Source organism: Rattus rattus, chromosome 3 (genome assembly GCF_011064425.1).
Source record: "Rattus rattus isolate New Zealand chromosome 3, Rrattus_CSIRO_v1, whole genome shotgun sequence".
Classification (NCBI taxonomy): domain Eukaryota; kingdom Metazoa; phylum Chordata; class Mammalia; order Rodentia; family Muridae; genus Rattus; species Rattus rattus.
In genome coordinates this window covers 131,794,396-131,819,366 of record NC_046156.1, presented here as the reverse complement: position 1 = coordinate 131,819,366, position 24,971 = coordinate 131,794,396, and the positions used below count along the sequence as shown (strand labels likewise).

Below are 24,971 nucleotides of genomic sequence, written 5' to 3'. Positions count from 1 at the left end.
TATCATCCAGAAGCTCTTTCCTATATAATCTAAATATATTGGTCTCTTTCCCTTCCTGTCCCTCTGCATTTTCTCTCTACTTGTGTGCACATGCTCTTTCTCTTCCCCCATGTCTCCTTCCCCATGGTAATCTCTCCGGCCTTTTAGGACCAGTGAATATACCTGAGATCAGCTTCCTAACAATCCTATCTTTACATACTCTAAGTCAGCTTTAATTGGCTCATTTCACTGGCAGAGTATAAGTAACTTCATCAGCCTTCACAATGATTTTTATTACTTTTTACTTTCTCTTATTTACCTCCTATCTCCCTAAGCTTGCCCATTTTCAAGTTTTGTTTCTCTCTCAAGTACAGAGGCTATCATAAGGCACTATGTAATGCCAGCATTTACCACAGATATAATACAGCAGGCACCAAATTATACTCAAAGTGATTAACTGTAGGGGAAAAAGTCTGAGCTCACTTCTGGGATTTCATTCTCACCAATCATTGGGCTCACCCCTAGCCAAAGACTTGATACCCCACCAATCATCACTCTGGAAACCTCCACCCTGGAAAACTCTGCCCCCAAAAACCCTATATAAAGTTTGCCTTCTCCTCAGTTCTCAGCTGCTTCTCACCAGAGCAGAGGCAGCTACCCTCCTGGGTTATTCTCTTCCAATGAATCTCTTGAGTGAGGTTTTATGGGGTTTGACTTGTAGTATTCCTTGGCTCCTGACTGCCAGGATGCCTTTCCTGCAGAACTGCAGCATTGGCATTGGTGAACCCTTCCCCCTCAGAGGCAGAGCACTCACAGTAACAGCATTACCTTCTTGGTGAGCTGCAGCAACAACAGTGTCTAGTGTTCCTCAGGGACAAGAAGGTTGTTCTGGGATAGCTTGCTTTCATGATGAATGACAGTCTCATTCTTAGAAATACTTTCTTTAAAACTTATTATCTTTAGATTATTAAAAGGAAAATTAAAAATTAGATTTATTTATTTTTATTTTATGTGTGTGAGTGTTCTGACATCACGTATGTATACACAACATGTATGTGCCTGGTGTTGAAGGAGGTTGGAAGAGGGTATCAGATCCCTAGGAACTAGTGTTAAGTATGACTGTGAGACACCATGTAGGTGCTGAGAATTGAATCCGAGTCATCTAAAGAGCAGCAAGTGCTCTTGACTGCTGAGATGGCTCTCCAGCCCCACAGAAGCATTATTTTTATTGCCAATGTATGCATAAAAAAGTAGAAATAAGGTTATGGACAGATCATTAAGATTTTACTCTATACTAAGTAAGATGCCTCCAACAAAAATGCAATTAAACTATCTTAACCAAACTAGCTAAAATTAATATTCTTCCCTCTAGAAAAAATGCTTTCTGTTAGGAATTAATAATTATAAATACATTAATAAAATTAATAAAAATTAATAGATTTCACTGCAAGAGATTCTTTTGGAGCACAAGGCTACCCATGTTAAAACTGAAAATGTGCGCTAGAGAGATGGCTCAAAGTTTAAGAACACTGGCTCTTCCAGAGGTTCTGAGTCCAATTCCCAGCCACCTCATTGTGGTGGCTCATCATCACCTCTAAGGAGACATGGTGGCCTCTTCTAGCATTCAAGTATATATACAGGCAGAACAGTGTATACATAATAAAATGAATACATTATGAGAATAAAATTGAGGAAAAAAGTTAAAGTGTTTTAAGTCTTTACACAGATCATACAAAACAATTTGGAAGTCAAATACAAAGTAATTATAACATCAAACTGACTTTTTTAAAGGGAGCACAAGACCCTAGGTTCAATCCACAGCACTGCAACAAATGAACTAGAAAGGCAGCTGAACATGGGCCTGAAACTAACCACTAAGCAGCACTCCTCCATGGTCTCTGCTTCAGTGCCTGCCCAAGCTTCCATCCGTGATGGACGATAAAGTGGAAGCTGAAATACACCTTTCCTCCCATGCACCTGCCTCACTAGAAGGTAGGAAGATGCACGGTGGCCCCATAGCAGTGCCCAGGAGGGTCAGGAGGGTCAGGAGGGTCAGGAGGGTCAGGAGGTTCAGGAGGTGAAATGGTTGATATGAAATGGTTATGAATTACAAAGAGTTAAATAAGGTAGTGTCCCGTCCACACCACTGTATCCAACATTTCTCTTTTGACACAAGCAACTGGATCTTCTAATGCTTTACCAGACCTTTCTTTTCTTCCTTCCTTCCTTGTTCCTTCCTTCTTGGTCAGGAGGGTCAGGAGGGTCAGGAGGTTCAGGAGGTGAAATGGTTGATATGAAATGGTTATGAATTACAAAGAGTTAAATAAGGTAGTGTCCCGTCCACACCACTGTATCCAACATTTCTCTTTTGACACAAGCAACTGGATCTTCTAATGCTTTACCAGACCTTTCTTTTCTTCCTTCCTTCCTTGTTCCTTCCTTCTTCCTTCCTTCTCTTTCTTTCTTTCTTTCTTTCTTTCTTTTCTTTCTTTCTTTCTTTCTTTTTGAATCTGCTTAACACAAATAAACTTACTTACTGGCTCACCAAGTTGGGCTTGTGTAGAACCTTTTCTTGGTCTACCACTAGAACCTTATCGCAGGTGAATTCACATTTGCTCACAGATCCCCAGGAAAAGGTAACAGAACAGTTAGGGACAAAACAAAAGATGAACAAGACATAGCATCTTTCCTTAAGAAATTCAAAATCTAGATTACTTTCGTGACCAACAGAGCATAAGGTTCTTCCTCTTTAACTGTGAAATATTTTCAATGACCAAGAACCACTGTCAAAGGACAAACTTACTGCTAGCTGGATCACAATTCAACTCAGTAATCCCTGTCCACATGTTCAGTGACGCACAAGGCCAGAACAGCCTGACTCTGACAGCTTCAGTTTGTTCTAGAAATTTGAGGGGCTTTTATACCTTTCTTAGGATGACAAAACACATCTCACGCCAGATCCTCCTTTCTTAAGTTTAGACTTAAGACCTAACTGACATGTCAAAACATGACACGGAATTTTGTGTTGAAAAATGACTAAGTTTTTAAAAAGTTACCATTAAATACTCTCATAGTCACAGAAACGTTTGATAAAGAAATAAAGCAATAAAGAAAGCAAGTAAGGTGTGAGATACTCTAATACTCCCATCAGCTGAGTGGCCTAGAGAAGGCATTCAGTACAGCTGCGTACCAGTGTCTTCATCTATAAAGTGGATTACCAGCATGGTGTGATTATCAGAATCACACCCGACTTTTCGCCAGAAACTAGAAGGCCAGAAGATCCTGGACTGATGTCATACAGACCCTAAGAGAACACAAATGCCAGCCCAGGCTACTGTATCCTGCAAAACTCTCAATTAACATAGATGGAGAAACCAAGATATTCCATGACAAAACCAAATTTACACAATATCTTTCACAAATCCAGCGCTACAAAGGATAATAAATGATAAAGCCCAACATAAGGAGGCAAGCTATACCCAAGAAGAGGCAAGAAACTAATCGTCTTGGCAACAAAACAAGGAGAAGAAAAGCACACAAACATAACACATCCAAGTATGAATATAACAGGAAGCAATAATCACTATTCCTTAATATCTCTCAACATCAATGGCCTCAACTCCCCAATAAAAAGACATAGATTAACAAACTGGATACGCAACGAGGACCCTGCATTCTGCTGCCTACAGGAAACACACCTCAGAGACAAAGACAGACACTACCTCAGAGTGAAAGGCTGGAAAACAACTTTCCAGGCAAATGGTCGGAAGAAGCAAGCTGGAGTAGCCATTCTAATATCAAATAAAGTCAATTTTCAACTAAAAGTCATCAAAAAAGATAAGGAAGGACACTTTATATTTATCAAAGGAAAAATCCACCAAGATGAACTCTCAATCCTAAATATCTATGCCCCAAATACAAGGGCACCTACATACGTAAAAGAAACCTTACTAAAGCTCAAAACACATATTGCACCTCACACAATAATAGTAGGAGACTTCAACACCCCACTCTCATCAATGGACAGATCATGGAAACAGAAATTAAACAGAGACGTAGACAGACTAAGAGAAGTCATGAGCCAAATGGACTTAAGGGATATTTATAGAACGTTCTACCCTAATGCAAAAGGATATACCTTCTTCTCAGCTCCTCATGGTACTTTCTCCAAAATTGACCATATAATTGGTCAAAAAACGGGCCTCAACAGGTACAGAAAGATAGAAATAATCCCATGCGTGCTATCGGACCACCATGGCCTAAAGCTGGTCTTCAATAACAATAAGGGAAGAATGCCCACATATACGTGGAAATTGAACAATGCTCTACTCAATGATAACCTGGTAAAGGAAGAAATAAAGAAAGAAATTAAAAACTTTTTAGAATTTAATGAAAATGAAGGTACAACATACCCAAACTTATGGGACACAATGAAAGCTGTGCTAAGAGGAAAACTCATAGCGCTGAGTGCCTGCAGAAAGAAACAGGAAAGAGCATATGTCAGCAGCTTGACAGCACACCTAAAAGCTCTAGAACAAAAAAGAAGCAAATACACCCAGGAGGAGTAGAAGGCAGGAAATAATCAAACTCAGAGCTGAAATCAACCAAGTAGAAACAAAAAGAACCATAGAAAGAATCAACAGAACCAAAAGTTGGTTCTTTGAGAAAATCAACAAGATAGATAAACCCTTAGCCAGACTAACGAGAGGACACAGAGAGTGTGTCCAAATTAACAAAATCAGAAATGAAAAGGGAGACATAACTACAGATTCAGAGGAAATTCAAAAATCATCAGATCTTACTATAAAAGCCTATATTCAATAAAACTTGAAAATCTGCAGGAAATGGACAATTTCCTAGACAGATACCAGGTAATCGGGTTAAATCAGGAACAGATAAACCAGTTAAACAACCCCATAACTCCTAAGGAAATAGAAGCAGTCATTAAAGGTCTCCCAACCAAAAAGAGCCTAGGTCCAGATGGGTTTAGTGCAGAATTCTATCAGACCTTCATAGAAGACCTCATACCAATATTATCCAAACTATTCCACAAAATTGAAACAGATGGAGCACTACCAACTCCTTCTATGAAGCCATATTTACTTTATACCTAAACCACACAAAAGACCCAACAAAGAAAGAGAACTTCAGACCAATTTCCCTTTATGAACATCGACGAAAAAATACTCAACAAAATTCTGGCAAACCAATCCAAGAGCACATCAAAACAATCATCCACCATGATCAAGTAGGCTTCATCCCAGGCATGCAGGGATGGTTTAATATACGGAAAACCATCAACGTGATCCATTATATAAACAAACTGAAAGAACAAAACCACATGATCATTTCATTAGATGCTGAGAAAGCATTTGACAAAATTCAACACCCCTTCATGATAAAAGTCCTGGAAAGAATAGGAATCCAAGGCCCATACCTAAACATAGTAAAAGCCATATACAGCAAACCAGTGGCTAACATTAAACTAAATGGAGAGAAACTTGAAGCAATCCCACTAAAATCAGGGACTAGACAAGGCTGCCCACTCTCTCCCTACTTATTCAATATAGTTCTTGAAGTTCTAGCCAGAGCAATCAGACAACAAAGGAGGTCAAGGGGATACAGATCGGAAAAGAAGAAGTCAAAATATCACTATTTGCAGATGATATGATAGTATATTTAAGTGATCCCAAAAGTTCCACCAGAGAACTACTAAAGCTGATAAACAACTTCAGCAAAGTGGCTGGGTATAAAATTAACTCAAATAAATCAGTAGCCTTCCTCTACACCAAAGAGAAACAAGCCGAGAAAGAAATTAGGGAAACGACACCCTTCATAATAGACCCAAATAATATAAAGTACCCTCGTGTGACTTTAACCAAGCAAGTAAAAGATTTGTACAACAAGAACTTCAAGACTCTGAAGAAAGAAATTGAAGAAGACCTCAGAAGATGGAAAGATCTCCCATGCTCATGGATTGGCAGGATTAATATAGTAAAATGGCCATTTTACCAAAAAGCAATCTACAGATTCAATGCAATCCCCATCAAAATACCAATCCAATTGTTCAAAGAGTTAGACAGAACAATTTGCAAATTCATCTGGAATAACAAAAAACCCAGGATAGCTAAAACTATGCTCAACAATAAAAGGACTTCTGGGGGAATCGCTATCCCTGAACTCAAGCAGTATTACAGAGCAATAGTGATAAAAACTGCATGGTATTGGTACAGAGACAGACAGATAGACCAATGGAATAGAATTGAAGACCCAGAAATGAACCCACACACCTATGGTCACTTGATTTTTTTTGACAAAGGAGCCCAAACCATCCAATGGAAAAAAAAAGATAGCATTTTCAGCAAATGGTGCTGGTTCAACTGGAGGTCAACATGTAGAAGAATGCAGATCGATCCATGCTTATCACCCTGTACAAAGCTTAAGTCCAAGTGGATCAAGGACCTCCACATCAAACCAGACACACTCAAACTAATAGAAGTAAAAACTAGGGAAGCATCTGGAACACATGGGCACTGGAAAAAATTTCCTGAACAAAACACCAATGGCTTATGCTCTAAGATCAAGAATCGACAAATGGGATCTCATAAAACTACAAAGCTTCTGTAAGGCAAAGGACACTGTGGTCAGGACAAAACGGCAACCAACAGATTGGGAAAAGATCTTTACCAATCCTACAACAGATAGAGGCCTTATATCCAAAATATACAAAGAACTCAAAAAGTTAGACCGCAGGGAGACAAATAACCCTATTAAAAAATGGGGTTCAGAGCTAAACAAAGAATTCACAGCTGAGGAATGCCGAATGGCTGAGAAACACCTAAAGAAATGTTCAACATCTTTAGTCATCAGGGAAATGCAAATCAAAACAACCCTGAGATTTCACCTCACACCAGTGAGAATGGCTAAGATCAAAAACTCAGGTGACAGCAAATGCTGGCGAGGATGTGGAGAAAGAGGAACACTCCTCCATTGTTGGTGGGGTTGCAGACTGGTACAACCATTCTGGAAATCAGTCTGGAGGTTTCTCAGAAAATTGGACATTGAACTGCCTGAGGATCCAGCTATACCTCTCTTGGGCATATACCCAAAAGATGCCCCAACATATAAAAAAGACACGTGCTCCACTATGTTCATCGCAGCCTTATTTATAATAGCCAGAAGCTGGAAAGAACCCAGATGCCCTTCAACAGAGGAATGGATACAGAAAATGTGGTACATCTACACAATGGAATATTACTCAGCTATCAAAAACAACGAGTTTATGAAATTATAGGCAAATGGTTGGAACTGGAAAATATCATCCTGAGTGAGCTAACCCAATCACAGAAAGACATACATGGTATGCACTCACTGATAAGTGGCTATTAGCCCAAATGCTTGAATTACCCTAGATGCCTAGAACAAATGAAACTCAAGACGGATGATCAAAATGTGAATGCTTCACTCCTTCTTTCAAAGGGGAACAAGAATACCCTTGGCAGGGAAGAGAGAGGCAAAGATTAAAACAGAGACTGAAGGAACACCCATTCAGAGCCTGCCCCACATGTGGCCCATACATATAGAGCCACCCAATTAGACAAGATGGATGAAGCAAAGAAGTGCAGACCGACAGGAGCCGGATGTAGATCGCTCCTGAGAGACACAGCCAGAATACAGCAAATACAGAGGCGAATGTCTGCAGCAAACCCCTGAACTGAGAATAGGATATCCGTTGAAGGAATTAGAGAATGAACTGGAAGAGCTTGAAGGGGCTTGAGACCCCATATGTACAACAATGCCAAGCAACCAGATCTTCCAGGGACTAAGCCACTACCTAAAGACTATACATGGACTGACCCTGGACTCTGACCTCATAGGTAGCAATGAATATCCTAGTAAGAGCACCAGTGGAAGGGGAAGCCCTGGGTCCTGCTAAGACTGAACCCCCAGTGAACTAGACTGTCGGGGGAGGGCGGCAATGGGGGAGGGTGGGAGGAACACCCATAAGGAAGGGGGAGGGAAGGGGATGTTTGCCTGGAAACCGGAAAGGGAATAACACTTTCAAATGTACATAAGAAATACTCAAGTTAATAAAAAAAAAAAAAAAAAAAGAATTCCATGCATGAGTGCTCATGCCTGGAGAATACTAATCCTCTATAATCCTTTATCTGTTGCTGTGTGGAGCCTTGTGGACTTTCTCCTACCCTCACTGTCATCATTTAGGTCTTGTTTAGATAACCATATTGTTAATATTTCACAATTATAGCATCCCTATCGCATTACAAAGGACAATCTCACATCAGACATCCTGGTCATCTAGAAATTACAAACCTTTTTTTCAAAAATAGATATATTTATTTGTATTTTACATATATATATATACTAGTTAATTTACCACAGTAAAAACTAAGTTTTTAAAATTTACCTTATTGTATTAAATACCATCAAATACTGGTAAGGAAACAATGTTAAATTAGCCTTGCTTCTGCCCATCTGTTTTGTTTGTTTGTTTGCTTGTTTGTTTTGAGATAAGTTTTCTCCATGTAATCTAGCAGTGCTAAAACTCACTTTGTACACCAGACTGACATGAACTCACAGAGATCCATACCGCTCTGCCTCCTGAGTGCTGGGACTAAAGATGTGTGCCACCAGCATGCCCAGCAAGTCTGTCCATCTTAATCCAAATATTTTTCCTCTGCTTCTTTGTTTGTGATCTTATGAGGAAAAAGACCACAACCTAGTTCATTTATATTCATTTTCTATTATCTTTCTCTAGTGAATGATCTTATTTTTAGTAGCCCACCAACAGTTGTAGAATAAAACTCCAGATTCTGAGCCTGTACTTTCAGACACATAGATGCTCCCTGCTTTCTCCTTTGTATAATTCCACTCGTTTTGTTTACACTCAGTCCTTCAGGAGTAGCTTCTATCTTTGGACATGGTGAAGTACATGCATCAGAGGCAGAAGGATTGCTATGAGTTCAAGGCCGGTCCATATGATGAAAATGGCTTCCATTCTCCCTCTTTCCAATCCTTTCCTTACCTAAGTTTCTTCCTTGTGAGCACTGCCCAACTGTGACTTGGGCATTAACTTCCTTCCTGAATCATCTTCTAAATCTTGTAGACTGCACTTTCACTGTTTCTTTCTTGGTCACTTGCTCTTTTCTCTTGTGCTTGCTTCCTCTCTGATCTCCTCCAGTATCAAGCCCAGACTGGCTTCTAACTCAAGAGGAGCCTAGGCTGGACTTGAACTCATTACCCTACAACCGTAGGCTCTCAAAAGCTAGGATTATAGGCAGGTTGGATGATACCCTATGCTTAAGGCCTGTTTTTCTTAACACCATCTTGGTGCTTTTTTTATTGATTCACCAATTAACGTACCAAATGAGGTTGTCTTTTCTCTCCAACTATGCAAGAAAAGGGGAGCCATACTTCTAGCTCTTTGGCTTAATGACTTGCATACTACATAGACAATCTGATTAACAGAGAATTGGAAGATATTTGGTATAACACCTATGCTATAAATTAAACATGCCAACGTTGTCACCTGTGATTGTCACATTACAGGCTGTCATCTGCCTTGCAGTATACTGCACCACAGTAATCCACTTTATGACTGAGTTCTACTTCCACAGATTCACACAGGCTCAGAGGACCCCTGCCCTGAGTTCTGCTTTTAAGATTCAGAGTCTTGAGCCCTTCCTAGTATAATCTCTACTTCCGAGTCACAGTTAAGGATCTGAGCCCTCAGCTGTTCCAGAGGCCACAGTTACTGCAGTGATGGTTGAGAACTCTTAGACACCACTGCAGGTCCAAGAGCTTCCCACCTGAATCTAGGAGATTTGTTTTTAATCTAAAAATGTTCTCTCAGCTTTTGTATAACATGACACAAACTACATAAGCTCCAGAGATTTTATGATTTTTTTCCATTTACCTGGCTTATTTATGAAAATCACAGGGATAGATCAAGTATTTCTGAAAGGAACCAAATTTTCCTTGATTTCCTGGATATTTTGGGTTAGGAGCTTTTTGCTTTATGCATTTTCTTTGATGGTTGTGTCAATGTTTTCTGTGGTATCTTCTGCCCCTGAGATTCTCTCTTCTATCTCTTGTATTCTGTTGGTAATGTTTGTATCTGTGACTCCTGATCTCTTTCCTAGGTTTTCAATCTCCAGGATTGTCTCCCTTTGCGATGTCTTTGTTTCTCTTTACATTTTTAGATTATGGATAGTTTTGTTCAATTCCTTCATCTGTTTGGTTGTATTTTCTGGTTATTCCTTAATGAATTTTTGTGTTTTCTCTTTAAGGGATTCTACTTGTTTATCTGTGTTGTCTTGTATATTTTTAAATTTGTATAAATTTTATTTATTACTGTAAATACTAAAATCACATTGAAAACACCTGAAAATCAAGTTCCAAAACACTTACTAGAGAAAAATCACTATGGCATCCAGTTTCTTTGATTGAATCTGGTTAACAAAAGAGGCAGAAGACATGGTTCATGATGAAGGTTATGATTCAAATGCTAAGTATTTCCAAGCTTTAATAAAGTATATACCAATTCCAAGTACCAAGCATGATATCAAAATTCAAATTCATTGGTTTAGCCTTAATAAGCAACAAAATCAAATTCTGTTCATTGAATCCTATCTTATTTGATTTACATGATGCATTCAAAGGTGAGTTTTAATTAGGAAAAAGGTAGCCATTGAATTCATCATGTATAAAAATGCATTTAACCACACTTAAAAGAGAAAATACCTAAAAAGTTATTTCTATTAATAAAATTATTTGAAACATTATCATCCTGCAGATAAAAATACATTTCTTGTATTTACATGTAGATAGGATTCCACTCCAAATAGAAAAGGATTAACTCCTGATCAAGACATCTTAGATCGGGCTGGAGAGATGGCTCAGCGGTTAAGATCAGCGACTGCTCTTCCAGAGGTCCTGAGTTCAATTCCCAGCAACCACATGGTGGTTCACAGCCATCTGTAGTGGGATTCGATGCCCCTTTGTGGTGTGTGTTAAGAGAGCAACAGTGCACTCATATACATAAAGTAAATAAATAAATCTCTTTAAAAAGACAGCTTAGATCGCCAAACCCATGTGATTAGTACTTCAAAGAGAACTGAAAACAGAAGGAGAAAAAGGTTAAGCTAAGGGAAGAATAAAAGTTTAGTCACTTACTCTGAACAGTGGTAGAGTTGGGTGAAAAGCAGCAAATGAGGGCCGAAAAGAGACAAAGAAGACAAAGAAGGCCTCAACTCTGACTGCAAAGGGAGACTCAAGAGAAGTTGAGAACACACATGATACAGTTGCAGTATGATACTTAAAAAAATAACTAGAATCCCATGGTTATCGTTGTAGAAGCTCAATCATCTTAAAATATAATCAGACAAACATCTAACATTTCATCAAGGATCATAATACATTGTCTAGATAACTCAGTATGATATTGTCATTTAAAAAAACACACAAAACAAAAAAAAATCTGCTCCAAATAACATCAAGACATTTTGGTTAGACCATATTCATCAAAGTCTAAAAAGTCTCTGACTGGCTGCAAGAGACAGTACGGTACCCTAAAAAGAACTCCTACTGACACGTGCCAGTGTCAGAAACCCCACTGGACACTGGACAAGCCCTGCACTGTGGACTTTTCAAATGACTGGGCTAGGTTGTGTCAGGCAAAACATCCTATTGTTTCCTGGCAACAGATTAAAATGAGATTGTTTAGAACAACACCACTTAGGGAGGGTAAAAAGTTAGATAAGATGAAGAAATGTCACCAAAAGTTCCTGCAAACTTGAGCACTCACGTTCTTTGCTTCCTAGTTAATGCTGTGTGCAGAAGTATACCTTAACGATGACATTTCACTAATAAAACAGTTCCCATTTTCTCACACAGGAGAATTGCATCATTTGGGGTCCTTGATCATTATAAATCACTGTCTCTTTTCAAAGACAAAGCTCTTCCATTTAATCCAAATCCTAGATTGAGAAACATTGAGATGCTAAGTGTTATCACCAGTCATGTTAGGAACGTCTGAAGAAACTAACCTTAAAACAAAATGTTTTTGGTCAAATTCAGACATATATAATTAAACAACTGACTGCCCCTACTAGGTTAAAGATTAAAGGAAGCCCTAATAACTCTAGAGAGCTTATACACACACAAGTGAGTCTCTCTTTTATATCCTAGTTTTATTAAATATTGTTTTTCTGGAATATGTTTAACAGCTCCCAAAACCATTTCTGAGTAAGGATTCAAAGAGGTCATATTAAAATACAGCTTCAATATAAAGTTTGTCACAGTTTTATAGTATTTAAAACTGACAGACCTACCTTAAAAAAAAAATAAAACAAAAATCAAAAAGGATCATTTCACCCAAAACATAAGAAACAATTAAATAAAAATGTTTGGCATTTTCATTACTTTATAGGATAAAACAGACTATTAAATCTATTACTGCCACATGGACACTGATCTGTTACCTAGTTTGAGATGTGTCACATTTAAACACACTATACAAGATCACTATACAGAAAAAATTGATGGTCTTTTTGACGAATGCACCCTGAAAATGTTGCCAGTTTAGAATATTTAGCCCTTAAGGTTAAAAAATATAGTCATTTTCCATTTTAAAACTGATGGCTGAATTCAGCCTTTTTGTGTGTGTATGTGTTGTTTTGTTTCATTTGTCAGCCTTCCTCATTTAAAAACAATAGTATCTATGGATGCCCACCAGGGGGCAGTGTAAGAGTAGCCATTAAATCACGAACAGCTGCAACTATGCGTTCACCTTGTCCTGGAGGGTTCCTCTCTGCAAACCTCTTCAGAATGTTGCTGTCCATCACTGGCCTGGCAACAGAAGAGTTCTGCTGTCTAGGAAGTCTGCCTGCTGAGTGGTACCTTAAGCCATATCATAAATAACTGGAACTGTTATACTAACAGGTTCTTGGGGGGAGGGATTGATGTTTTCTGAGTTAGTTGAAGAAAAACTAGCATTTTGGATTTCAGGACCACAGCTGGTGTCCCAGGAGGTGCAATTGGTGGTGAACTGGGAGGGATGGTGAGGCAAAACTGAATATTCCATTCCAGCTGTGTTGCTTGGTCTGGGAACAGCTCCAACTTCATTATATGCACACAGTCACGGAGAACGTGTGTCGGTGCTCCCAACAGCTTGGTGAAGGCTATAAGTGTGTTGGCTTTAAATGGTGCTCCTGCAACTCTTGTTTCGAAGAATTTCTCCAAACCTTGAAGCTCATCATGTTTCCATTGTCCTGCATTTTCAGGTGTCACTTTTAGCTGAAGGGTCTGGTTGGTTTTGGGACTAAGGGCTACTCTGCATTTCTGGGCATCTGTCTCGAACATGATCATTGGAAATGATCAGCTGCAACGTTTCCTGTTGGATAATTCTTTGAAGGTGTGGTCTCATGATGACAGATCCAGGGAATCTCTCAAGTGGGAAACAAAGGCACAAGGCCTGGCATTGGAGAGGGTAGAAGTAGAATGTTCAAGGAACTGTGAGTGAAAATGGTGGGTATGGATGCTGCCCAGGAGCGCTGAGGTAGTTTTCGAGGCGGAGGCATGTCTGGGAACTTGTGACAGCTCGAGGGGAATGAGAAACATTTGGACCAGGAGAATGTAGAGATGGGTTAGCTGGTGACATTCCAGGCAATAGCAGTTGCTGGTGAGGGTCCCAACACTTGAGGAGACCCAGGCCAGTTTCCTGCTTGTCCACTTGGTGACACCATAGTGTATGGAGAACTAGGGTTAACAGTTCCATGTGGACTACCAAAACTGGCCCCTGGTCCTATTGAGATTCCATGCGAGGACGGGAGAGGAGTTGGAACAAATGACACTGGTGATCGGGCTCTCAAAGCCCCACTGAGGGAGCTGGCAGCATGCAGATTTCCTGGATACTGTGTGCATATCATAGAGGGGAACTGATTAACTGTGCTATGATAGGATGTAGGAGGCGAAGTAAGAGGGTAAGCACCTGATGTCCCTGGCTGCTTTGGAAATGACTGTTGCTGAGGTGGCTGGAGCTGTGATATTAAAGAGTCCATCATATCACCTCCTACAGGAGAAGGAGGGTTATCATCCTCATTTACAGATCTTCTCCGAGCACCATGATTGCTTTCAACAAGCATGTTCAGGAAAGTCTTTAATCCTGGTGCAGGTTAGAGGCCTTCAACTAACTGGCTGTTATCAAAAAGACTGTAGGCACTGTCCTGTATTGCCACGATGCCTCGACTACAGCAGTATATGTCAATGCAGTACATGTTCCTGAAGGCCAGTCTGGTGTGGGTGGATGATTGTGGTAATATGGAGAAACACTGGTAGGTGGTGTTAGTTCTCTGAGTCAAGCCCAGCATTGGAACAGTAGGGAGTTTGTTGATGGCATTTAATGGTGTTTGAGTATCAAACAAAGCCTGTAACAACTGAACAACATTTGGTGTTTGTTGAGCATTTCTTGAAGTTAATGGAGAATGGTATTGTGACAGTTACGGCAACCTAAGTTTTGGCCAACTGTTCCCAAAGAAATGTGAAATTTCTGATGAATGGAATTCCACTGGATACTAATTGAATTTCCTTTGGCGTTCCATAACACAAGATAAGTGTTCGATAATTATAAACATTAACTTCTGAGAAAATATTCAGATGAGAAGGTATTTCTGGTAGAGAACATGCAAATTCCAACACACACTCATATACTCAGGCAGTGCTACTCCAGCCATTAAGAAACATTTCAACTACTTTTCTACCACAAACAGGTTCAGACAACAGATTTTCATATGTCAGGTAAACATGTCAGGATGGTCCTTACTCCCTGGTAGAAGTGCCATTATATGTGTTCGAGGTTCTTCCTCACTTTCTCTTCTATTAGTTTGAGTGTATCTAGTTTTATCTGGCGGTCTTTGATCCACATGGACTTGAGCTTTGTACAAGTCAATAAGATTGGATTGATTTGCATTTTTCTACATGTGGATCACCAGGTAAACCAGCACCATTTGTTGAAAATTCTGTCTTTTTTCCATTGGATGATTTTAGCTTCTTTATCAAAGATCAAGTGACTATAGATGTGTGGGTTCATTTCTGGATCTTCAATTCTATTTCATTGATCTACCTGCTTGTCTCTGTACCAATACCATACAATTTTTTAATCACTCTTGCTCTGTAATAGAGGTGGAGGTTAGGGATGGTGATTCCCCCAGAAGTCCTTTTATTGTTGAGGATAGCTTTTGCTATCCTGGGTTTTTTGTTATTCCAAATGAATTTGCAAATTGCTCTAACTCTGTGAAGAATTGATTTGTAATTTTGATGGGGATTCATTGAATCTGGAGATTACTTTCAGCAAAATGGCCTTTTTAACTATATTAATCCTGCCAATAGGAGATCTTTCCATCTTCTAAGATCTTCTTCAATTTCTTTCTTCTTCTGAACTTGAAGTTCTTCATACAGATCTTTTCATTTTGCTTAGTTAGTCACACAAGGTATTTTATGTAAGCCCAGGACTAGCCAGCGAAGGTGTGTTTCCCTAATTTCTTTCTCAGCTATTTATCCTTTAGTAGAGGATCTGTGAGGTAATTTTATATCAACCACTTCACTGAAGTTGTTTATCAGGCTTAGTAGTTTTCTGGTGGAATTTTTGGGATCACTATTATATTATCTGCAAATAGTGATATTTTGACTTTTTCCTTTTCCATATGTATCCCCTTGACCTCCTTTTGTTGTCTAATTTCTCTGCCTAGGAATAGTTAGAGAAAGAGTGGGCAGCCCACTTTTGTGAATTCCTCTCCTTCCCTCTTTACTTGGGAATGGAGTTCAGTTGTCATACTTGCAGAGAAGTGCTTGACCTCCTGAGCTATCTTAATGGTCTCCCACCTTGTTTTCGAGACAGGGTCTCTTACTACCCTAGAGACTGCTATATAGGCTGTGCTGAGAGGTCACTGGGCCCAGAGATCTGTCTCTACCTCTCCTGTGCTAGGATTACAAAAGTGGGCTGCCATATCAAAACACAGTCAGATTGTTTGTTTTGCTGTGTTGTGTTTTGTTTGAGACAAGTTCTCTCTGTGTAACCCTAGCTGTCCTGGAACTCACTGTGTAAACCAGGTTGGCCTGAGACTAGTCAAATTGTGCCTTGGTGTGCCCAGTTAACAAAGGTGGGTGGGAGGATGAACTATCGAATAGCACGGGATGAAATAGGTCATGCTGTTGCCCTGTTCTACTGTGATCAACACAGTTTTGTTTTGAGGGTGACTTAGTTTCAGATGGGTGTCATTTCCTGTAGTAAATCAATATGGCAGACTTGAATTTCTCTTTATTTGGTAGTTTTATTATATTTAATTAACAAATTTGTTTTAGTTTCACAGATGTATAAATTCTAAAACTGAGTCCGTTCCTTAGTTTTCTGTTTGTTTATATGTGCATATGTACATATGTGAACGATATCATAAGCCAATTCAACATACTTGTGAAAAGCTTTTCCCACTTTGAGAGATCTGAACAACATCCAAGTTTATTATAGGAAACTCATTTATACATTTCTAAACATAGAAACGTTTAGAACAATTTGTCATTTAAAAACAAAGGTGAATTAGTGTCCACTTATATATTGAAATTTTTCCATACATAATATTATCATGCTTTTTCTGGCCTTTGGAAACAGTACCAGAAAGAGCTGTTTAGAATTCAGAGTGTGTTTTGAGTTACAACATATTCTTTAACAGAGTCAGCCTAGATCAGCAAGATAGAGAAGAATGTCTGCATTTAGCTAACTTGTCTCCTCAGGACAGAAGTTTTAAGCAGACAGTGACTAAGTAGAAATCTGTGATGAGTAGAGCTCTGCGCCAGGCTGTGGGGAATCAGCAGGGCCTACCACCCTAATGCCAATCCCAGGAAAACACAGGAAAGATGGAGAGTGAGGTGCAGTTCACCCCGCTGTCTCCTACCCGGCGTGAGCACTTCACTCCTGAAAGGCAGGGATGCCTGAATATCAAGGCAGCCAGAGAAGGGGCCAAAAATTATTCCATATGCTACTAAGATGGCAACTATGTGTCACTATGCATTTGCCAAATCCATAGGGCACAATTGTATGGCCTGTTGTATGCTATTTACTTGGATGATACTGACATGTTAATGCAGATCCAGCCATTGTAACACATGTGCCACTCTTGCAAGGGATGCAGACACCAGAAAGGCTGGGTATATAAGACAGAGACAGGAAACACATGGCCAATCTTTAAACACACCTCTCCATCTCACTGGAAACCTAAACCTGTTTCTTTTTTTAAAAAAATTGTTTCAATAAATTAAAATGGAATACGCAGGTTCCTAGTTGATTCAAGCATCCAAGTAGGCTCAACACAAGAAAACTGGTTGTAGCCATTCCCAAGCCAATCCACGTGCCGTTCGTTCTCTCTGCCTGGCATATTCTTGCTCCAAAGTAACCACATGGCCCACCTTTGTTCAGGTGGCTTTGCAATTGTCTGGGAAGCACATACAAGAAAGATGGGGACAGTTACCCTCTTCCATCCAGGTTTCAGCGACTCAGATTATCCCATCTGGTGCCGGTCTCAGAACACATGGCCTCAGAATTCTCCATGGGAGAGGAGAAGGAGAAGAAAGCCCACCAGCTGTGAATAGCTTTGGGCTGTAAATGCAATGTGCCCACCCTGCTTAGTCTGTTGGCCAACACCCACCATCCAGCGCCCCTTCACTGCAGAGGAGACCAGGAAACAAAACAGAATCGAGCTGAGATTTATTTCACTGTCACTGACGGTGACAATACCAGCATCTAGGATAGTCTGGTACGTGGTAGAAATTCCAGATAATTTTATGAAGCCAATGAACAACTGTACATTGGCAGTCTGTATTAGTGAGAAGACGGGGATATCACTGACCTAAGAGTGTCCTGAAGTAGGATTACGATAATGAAGAATCTTCCTTAGAATGTACCTACAACCATATGGCTTTCTAGGCCTGACCCAGCTCTGAGTAAAGACACAAAGGTATTTATTTTTCATGATTAAGGTTTTGGCTTACTCTTGTTCCCAACTAGCTCAGATAATCTAATTAGCCCATTTATTCTGATCTAAATTCTACCAGGAGGTTTCCTAGATACCTCTCCTTCAGTCCCAGCCTGCTTCCTCTGTGACTGGCTGGTGAATTCTCCTCTCCTGACTTTTTCCCAGAGTTCCTATATCAGCTGAAGGTCACACCTATTCTCTCTTCTTTTGCTATAGGCCATCAGCTTTTTATTAAACCAATAAGGACATAGAGAGGGAATGTGTACGAAATATGATGTAGAAATATAAGTTATAATACTAAAGTCTGGTCTGCACTTAACTCTCTGCCAGCATAGAAATCATTATTTGAACAATATGATGACAATCTTTAGACAGTGCACAAAAAGATCACCTCCAACTTATACCCAACAGCTTATTGAGTGCTTATTTAGTATAAGACACTTGATGACAGGAACACACATGAATGAGAAGTAGTCACTGATATTTACCCAGGGACCCACAATAGAAATAAACTATGAGAACTTAAAAGGCCAAATTCTCCTGCAATTTACAAGAATGAGATTTTATATCCAAGCATTGCTAACATACTGGGCATAAGGCACCCAGTCAGTAATGGCTTCCCACAGTCATAGAAGGGAGATCTGTCTATATTCTATTTTTGTGTTCTCAGTATCAAGCTGCCTTGAGCTTTTCATTTTCCCATTGATGTTGACACATCCATCAACCCTCTTCCACTCAGAGCAGAGTAGGCAGCAGCCACAGGCCACTTAGTTAAAACTAAGATTGCTCAAAGCTTTCAAGAATTTCCCCACCTAATATTTTCAAAAGTCTGATATTTCCAGAATGAGCACATTTTACCCCACCTACACCCCTACAAGGAAAACCTCAGCCTGGTGTCTTGGGACCACTGCCAGAACTTGGTGACAGAAAGAGGTTGGAAAGGGATATGGGGCATGGCTCTCTGCTAAAGCACAAAGGGCAGAGATAACAGAGAGTTTGGAATTAAACAACGAATGTCCCAGGGGGAAAGTGGGCAACAATATGGACATCGTCAGTAAACCAGACTTGCCTTACCATTCTGCATGAGGGTGCTTTGCTTGCAAAAAGGACACATTACTTTGTAAACACAAATTTAAAAAATTAGTCAGCTGAGAAAAAAACATTCAAAATGATAGCAGTGTTCCCTTCTCTAGTTTACTATTATTCCATGCAGGGCCTTAGTTAAATCAGTTTCATAGCTCAAGATGCCTACCCCAACCATCATATCTGTTTTCAAACTAGTTAGGAAAAGTTTATGATCAATGTGCAGCCTGTCAAACCTAGAGGCTTATGATGATCATTTACATCATCCCACAGTTCCTTTGGGTAGGAAATCCAGGCATAATTTAACTGGGTTCTCGGACTCAGGCTTTGTCCTATATTAGCATTCAAGGTATCAGCCCAGCTTCTTATGTTGGGAAGGATCTGCTTCCAAGACACCCAGTTTCTAGCAAGATCCTGCTTGCTGCAATGAGTTGGCCTCCAATCCTCACTCACCATTGGCCAAAGGTGTACTCAGATCCTTGTGGCATGTGCGTCTCCATAAAGCAACTCACTACCTGGTAACTTCGTACACGCAAGCAGAAAGAACCAGCAAGAATGTGAGTGAGACAAGCCAAAGTCTTTGAGAAGCTGGCCTGGGAAGTGACTCCTCTGTGTTTTAATGCTACATTCGCTTGCTCGGCACACCAACTCAGACCACACACAAGAAGAAGAGATTACCTGATACATGTGCAGCAGGTAGAGTCTCTGGGTCATTTATTTATTTTTGTTTATTTATTTAGTATGTATTTGTGTAAGTCTGTAAGGGTGCAGGTGCACCTGTGCTTTGAATGTCAGAAAGTTGGTTTCCTGCCATGTCATGGGGAGGTGGGTGGAAGGTAAAACTCAGGTTCTCAGTGTACAAATAAACTCCTCTACCCACTGAGCCTCCTGGCCAGCCTTCCAGTAGTCATTTCAGATACCGTTAGCAAAGAAGGGTCCTCCTTTCTAAGACTTCCTAAAATTACATGTGCCAAACCTCCTTGCTGAATACTGTCCCACAGTTAGCTTCAATGTAGGCTAGAAAATATAACAAGTATTCTGAATGCCAACAGGACCATCTAAAATGAAAGTCTGGGGTCAAGGAGATGGCTCAGTCACTAAAGCACTTGAGGATCAGAATTCAATCCCAGAATCCACTTTTTAAAGCAGCTTCACACATGTAGTAGCTTGCAATCAGTTTGGCGCCTTGTCCACTGTTTGATGAGTTCAAGGCTCCCAAGAGAAATCTTGCCTCAAAATAAGGTAGAACATTGTTTCTGAGAATGGTATCTGAAGCTTGTTCTGGCTTTCATACATTCTCACACATGCATATGTACCAAATAACATATCATACATATGACAGCATGCACACACACACACACACACACACACACACACACACACAGGGGAGGGAGGGGGAGGGAGGGAGGGGAGGGGAGGGAGGAGGGAGAGAGAGAGAGAGAGAGAGAGAGAGTTAATCTCATGAAGAAGAACTATATCATTCTGGAGAGTAGGAAATTTCTGTGTACTTCAGGACCAGCCCCAGGCCTTCAGGAGAAGATCGCTGGTTGGGGGAAGTCTTGAGTCTGTGCACAAATCCCACATGTGCCACAATCTCTATTGCATAAATAACCTCAGCAGTATGTTCAGAGCAAACGAAATGCCTTCTGTGATACATCTTGAATACAGTAGGGCCTCACCTGGACAAACATCTGCCAAGGGGCTAGGGATGGCTCAGTGGATAAAGCACTTGCCTCAGTTCAGACCTTTGTCACCCATGTAAAAGCTAGGTGGGAGACCTGAGGGTGTAATCCCTCAGGTGGCAGATTACAGGGATCTTTTGGACAAAGTGGCTATCTAAACTCACTGAAATGGCCAGTCTCGGGTCTAGTGAGAGGTCCTACCTCAGACACCCAACATCAATATTGGGTTTCCACATACATGCTCACCATACGCATACTCCTGTCAAAGAAAGAAGAAAGGAAGCATTTAGGATCATTCCAAACATAGCCTCATATCCCAGAGACTTTCAAGCCCAGCTGTGACAAACAGTGAGCTTGCTCTGTCACTCCATGCCATTCACCTAATTGCTCTGAATGCCTATTACTTTGCTCTGTTTAAGGATTTTCAGAAAAACTTATTCATTAGGCAAATTAGGCAAACGTCATGGCATTAATGAGCACTAGGTAGCAGTGGGGAGCAATAGCCTTGGGTTATGGTCCGTGGCCACCAGATGGTGCTGGCGTTCAGTAAGTAACACGTAGCTCTTCAGGGAGTCTACAAGGGGCCCTAGAAAGGCAGCTGGTGCTTTCACCCAAACACTATGAAGAAACTGAAATTCTTTATAGACTTACACTGAATCTCAGCTAAGTCTACCATCTTCCTCATAGAGTTAACAACTTTTGAAACCCTAAGAAATTTCAAAAAGTAGCATCTGTGTCTCTTACTATATAGAATAGATTTTAAGTCACAAAGACCTCAATTTATATCAGTAATGTAGGCTGCAATAGTGGCATAAGAATTTTTCCTTGTGGGATTGGTGCAGATATTAAATTAAATGAAATTACTTAGGTGATTATAGGACATAACACCAAAAAGCACACGTGAAGTGCTACACACTCCTAAGTATATTTATTCTAAGTATGGTAGCAGTGAATTGCTTAATCTGCTTTAGTAGTAGGTCATGCATATTTCCTCTGCACCAGCCAAAGAGCTCTGGATTCATGAGTGAAGCGCGCACACACACACACTCCAGCTAATTTTGATACACCAAGCTAGCTCAATGACTGAGCAGTGCTAAACCCTCCACACAGCTAGCACGCACTCCCCTCTGATATCTCTGAGTTAATGTGTTTTAAAATCTACATTTCATCTCCACTACCCCAGATCCAATAGGGGCCACTTTCCCAGATTCTTACATGCTGATAAGCCCTTAAGTCTGCTCTCTTTGTTTTCCCATCATGGTGATTTTGTCTGTTGTTCTTCTCCTTGGTGCCTTGCCCACACAATCTAAAAGTCTTGCCTCCATCCACTTATCCAGCCATTGACTGTATGGCAATTCTTGCCAGCTGGGGGCAGGGTCCCTTAACATCTGGAAGTGCAGCTTTTGGGAGTCGAATTTGGACAAAGCATTAGATTCAATCCCCAACCAAGTACTTTATTCATTTAGTTCTCACCAGTATATTGGATTTATATATATACATAACTTTTTACAGTGTAAATTTCCTGACAGCCTGTTTTAAACAAACAAGCAAGCAAACAAAAAAAAGAGTTCTCTGTTAGACCTAGCTGCTTCTGTATGGCAGCTTCAAACCACAGGAGTTACACCCAGCCAGGGCCGCTGTCAGACTTCAGTGGGCATGCTGAGTGTGCTACCCAGAGGACTGGAACCCCACTGTGAAACAGAAAGAGCCCACCAGTTCTTTAGCATGTTGCAAGTCCACATCTGACTCATTTTCAATTACCCCTAAGAACTGGAGGGAAAGACAGGGGACATGGAGAAGAGCTCCAGTAGGAGAGAAGGAAGCAATTTGGGTTTGCAGAGTCTCACAAATAACATAGTAAGAAGTGTGTGTGTGTGTGTGTGTGTGTGTGTGTGTGTGTGTGTGTGTGTGTGTGTGTGCGCGTGTGTGTGTGCATGTGTAAGACAACTTGCCCTCCACTTAGCTTAGCTCACTGCAGGGCATGGAACTCTGCCTCCCTCACACTCTGACTGTCCTTATTTTCCCTTAGTTCCATCTTTCTTGCTCCTTTTTTGCTTTCTGAGAAGCCTGAACCTCTCTCCCAGACCCTTATTCCCGACCAGCTGCTCCCCTGATCTGTTTACCTTTCTCCAGAGACTCTGCTTCCCTCTGGCTTAATTCTCTTACGCTCTGTCTCCTGACTAGCTCTCCATTCCTTCCTTCTGTGCTTCTCCCCCTCAATCCTGCCTTAATTTGTTTCTCCTTTCTCACACTTTCTTAGTGCAGAGCCCACGGACCCTCCTCAAGAGCCTACTCTCAGAGTCCATTCCCTTCTGGGGGTCAGTGCCTGGTAAAGAAGAGCAGAAGTTCAGCCATTTTGGGAAACTGCTGTGGACTGGGGCCACTGAAAGGCTGCCCAAGAGTGGAAAGGCTCTTGGCTATAAAAGCCCCATTCATTGCGATCCATTTTGCAGACACCCTGGAGGGCTGTGGGTACCTCTACCCAGACATCTTTTCGATCTAATTCCCACAAATCACTACTAATTCAGAGTGTCTCACAATTAGACGTCCTGTAGCCCCTGTGCAGAGCCAGCCCTCTTGCTGGGAGATTGGAAGTCCTGAGCATGGAAAACAGTCCCACCTTTCTGCCGAGCCTGATTCCTCAGTCCCTAGTTCTTCCTAGATGTGTTTGTGTGAAGGTACGAATATGGGAAATGTCAGAATGTCATGAAGTGAATGTATGATCTAATTTATTTTGGCAGAAGATAAAGAACAGAGACATGAAATACCAATTTAAGCCAGATGCTCTGAAAACAATTAAACAAGAGGAATAGGAAGAGGACCTATGTGTAAAATGCAGCTAAAAAGGCCTGGTATGGCATCATCAGCCTTTTTATGACACTGAGTGATGTGAATAATTTATCTTATTTCACCCTGCATTAAGTACAGGGATGATTAATATTTCAGAACGCATTAACCCTGTTCTGCCTCAGTTTACCATTTCCTGAGGCCTGGGGGCCTTCTGGAAAACCTCTCTGCTGCTCTTATGCTAGTCAACAGTAGTAGTCTAGCCACTAGTCCCTTGTCAGGAATCCACAAGGAATCTCAAGTGACAGCCTATGCTACCTATCAAGGGGACACTTTCCCCCTTATAAGCTTCAGATCTTCCTGGGTCTGGGCTGACTTCCTCCTATGGCCCAGGCCTTTCCATCTCATTTATCCATCCCTTTAATCCCTAAGGCAAATGTCCAGTCTGAGAGTTTACTTCTCACACTGGACTTTACCTGATCCCTGAACTCTTGAATTTCCTGCCATTTTTCCTTGGTGTGGATGAACACCGGCCAATCTTCTTCACCTGACCTCAAGGCCTCCTCTGCCTCCTCTGTACCACCACCTCTCCACCTCCAGCGTCTTCCTCCTGCTTCACCCCATACATCCCCTTCTATACAACCCAGCTACCCCCACAGCCAAGCTCCTCCACCTCCACTTCCACTTTTATCGTTGTCCTCCTCAGAGGAACTGGATTGGCCCTGCCTCCCTGGGACCCACTCCAGCTGATATAACTGCCACTTCATGAGCTTGTGACCACTACTACCACCAACTACCACCATCCAGACAGAGTTCTCCTGGAGAGGAGACATGGATGTCTGCCTACCAGGGACGTGGGAACTGTAAACTGGTTAGAAGTAGGGGCTTGGGAGACACCCAGAAACAGCGATAGAAACTCAGCTGGTTCTTTCCAGAGCAATAAAAAGAAAAGAGCAGCTTTTTCTAAGAAGCATAGACTCATGTTTTCCATACGATTAAGAAGGCACTGATTGCCTGTGGCAAAAAAAAAAATGTGTTTTTTAACCAGGGCTTTTCAGGATGCGGGGGTGGGGGAGTTATGATGGACAGGAAGACTTTTCCAGGCCGCTCCTTCATGTTGCTATTGCCCACACCCTATTAAAGGAGGTGTAAAATAGACGGTGACGGGTCTATGAAAGTGATATACAGCAAGGAGGGGTCAGAGTTACTGCAAAGCTCAACATATCTGAGTTTTTGAACCATTTCTGTGCTTCAGAGCCTGCCATCCTAGTTGGCCTTCTGGGCTTGGGGGAACATCAATTCCATTGTGCCTGGAGCAGCCACTGAGGCTGGACAGACGAATGCGGCCCTATCTGCCTCTCCCTTCCCCAGATGCTCCTGTCTCCATCCAAGGTGTCTT

At 41.1% G+C, this 24,971-nt stretch overlaps 1 pseudogene; it reads right to left on the bottom strand.

Annotated features, from left to right (window-relative positions):
• Positions 1–12,716: 12,716 nt before the first annotated feature.
• The window catches only part of LOC116895938, a 109,934-nt pseudogene continuing 97,679 nt past the window's right edge, over positions 12,717–24,971 (bottom strand).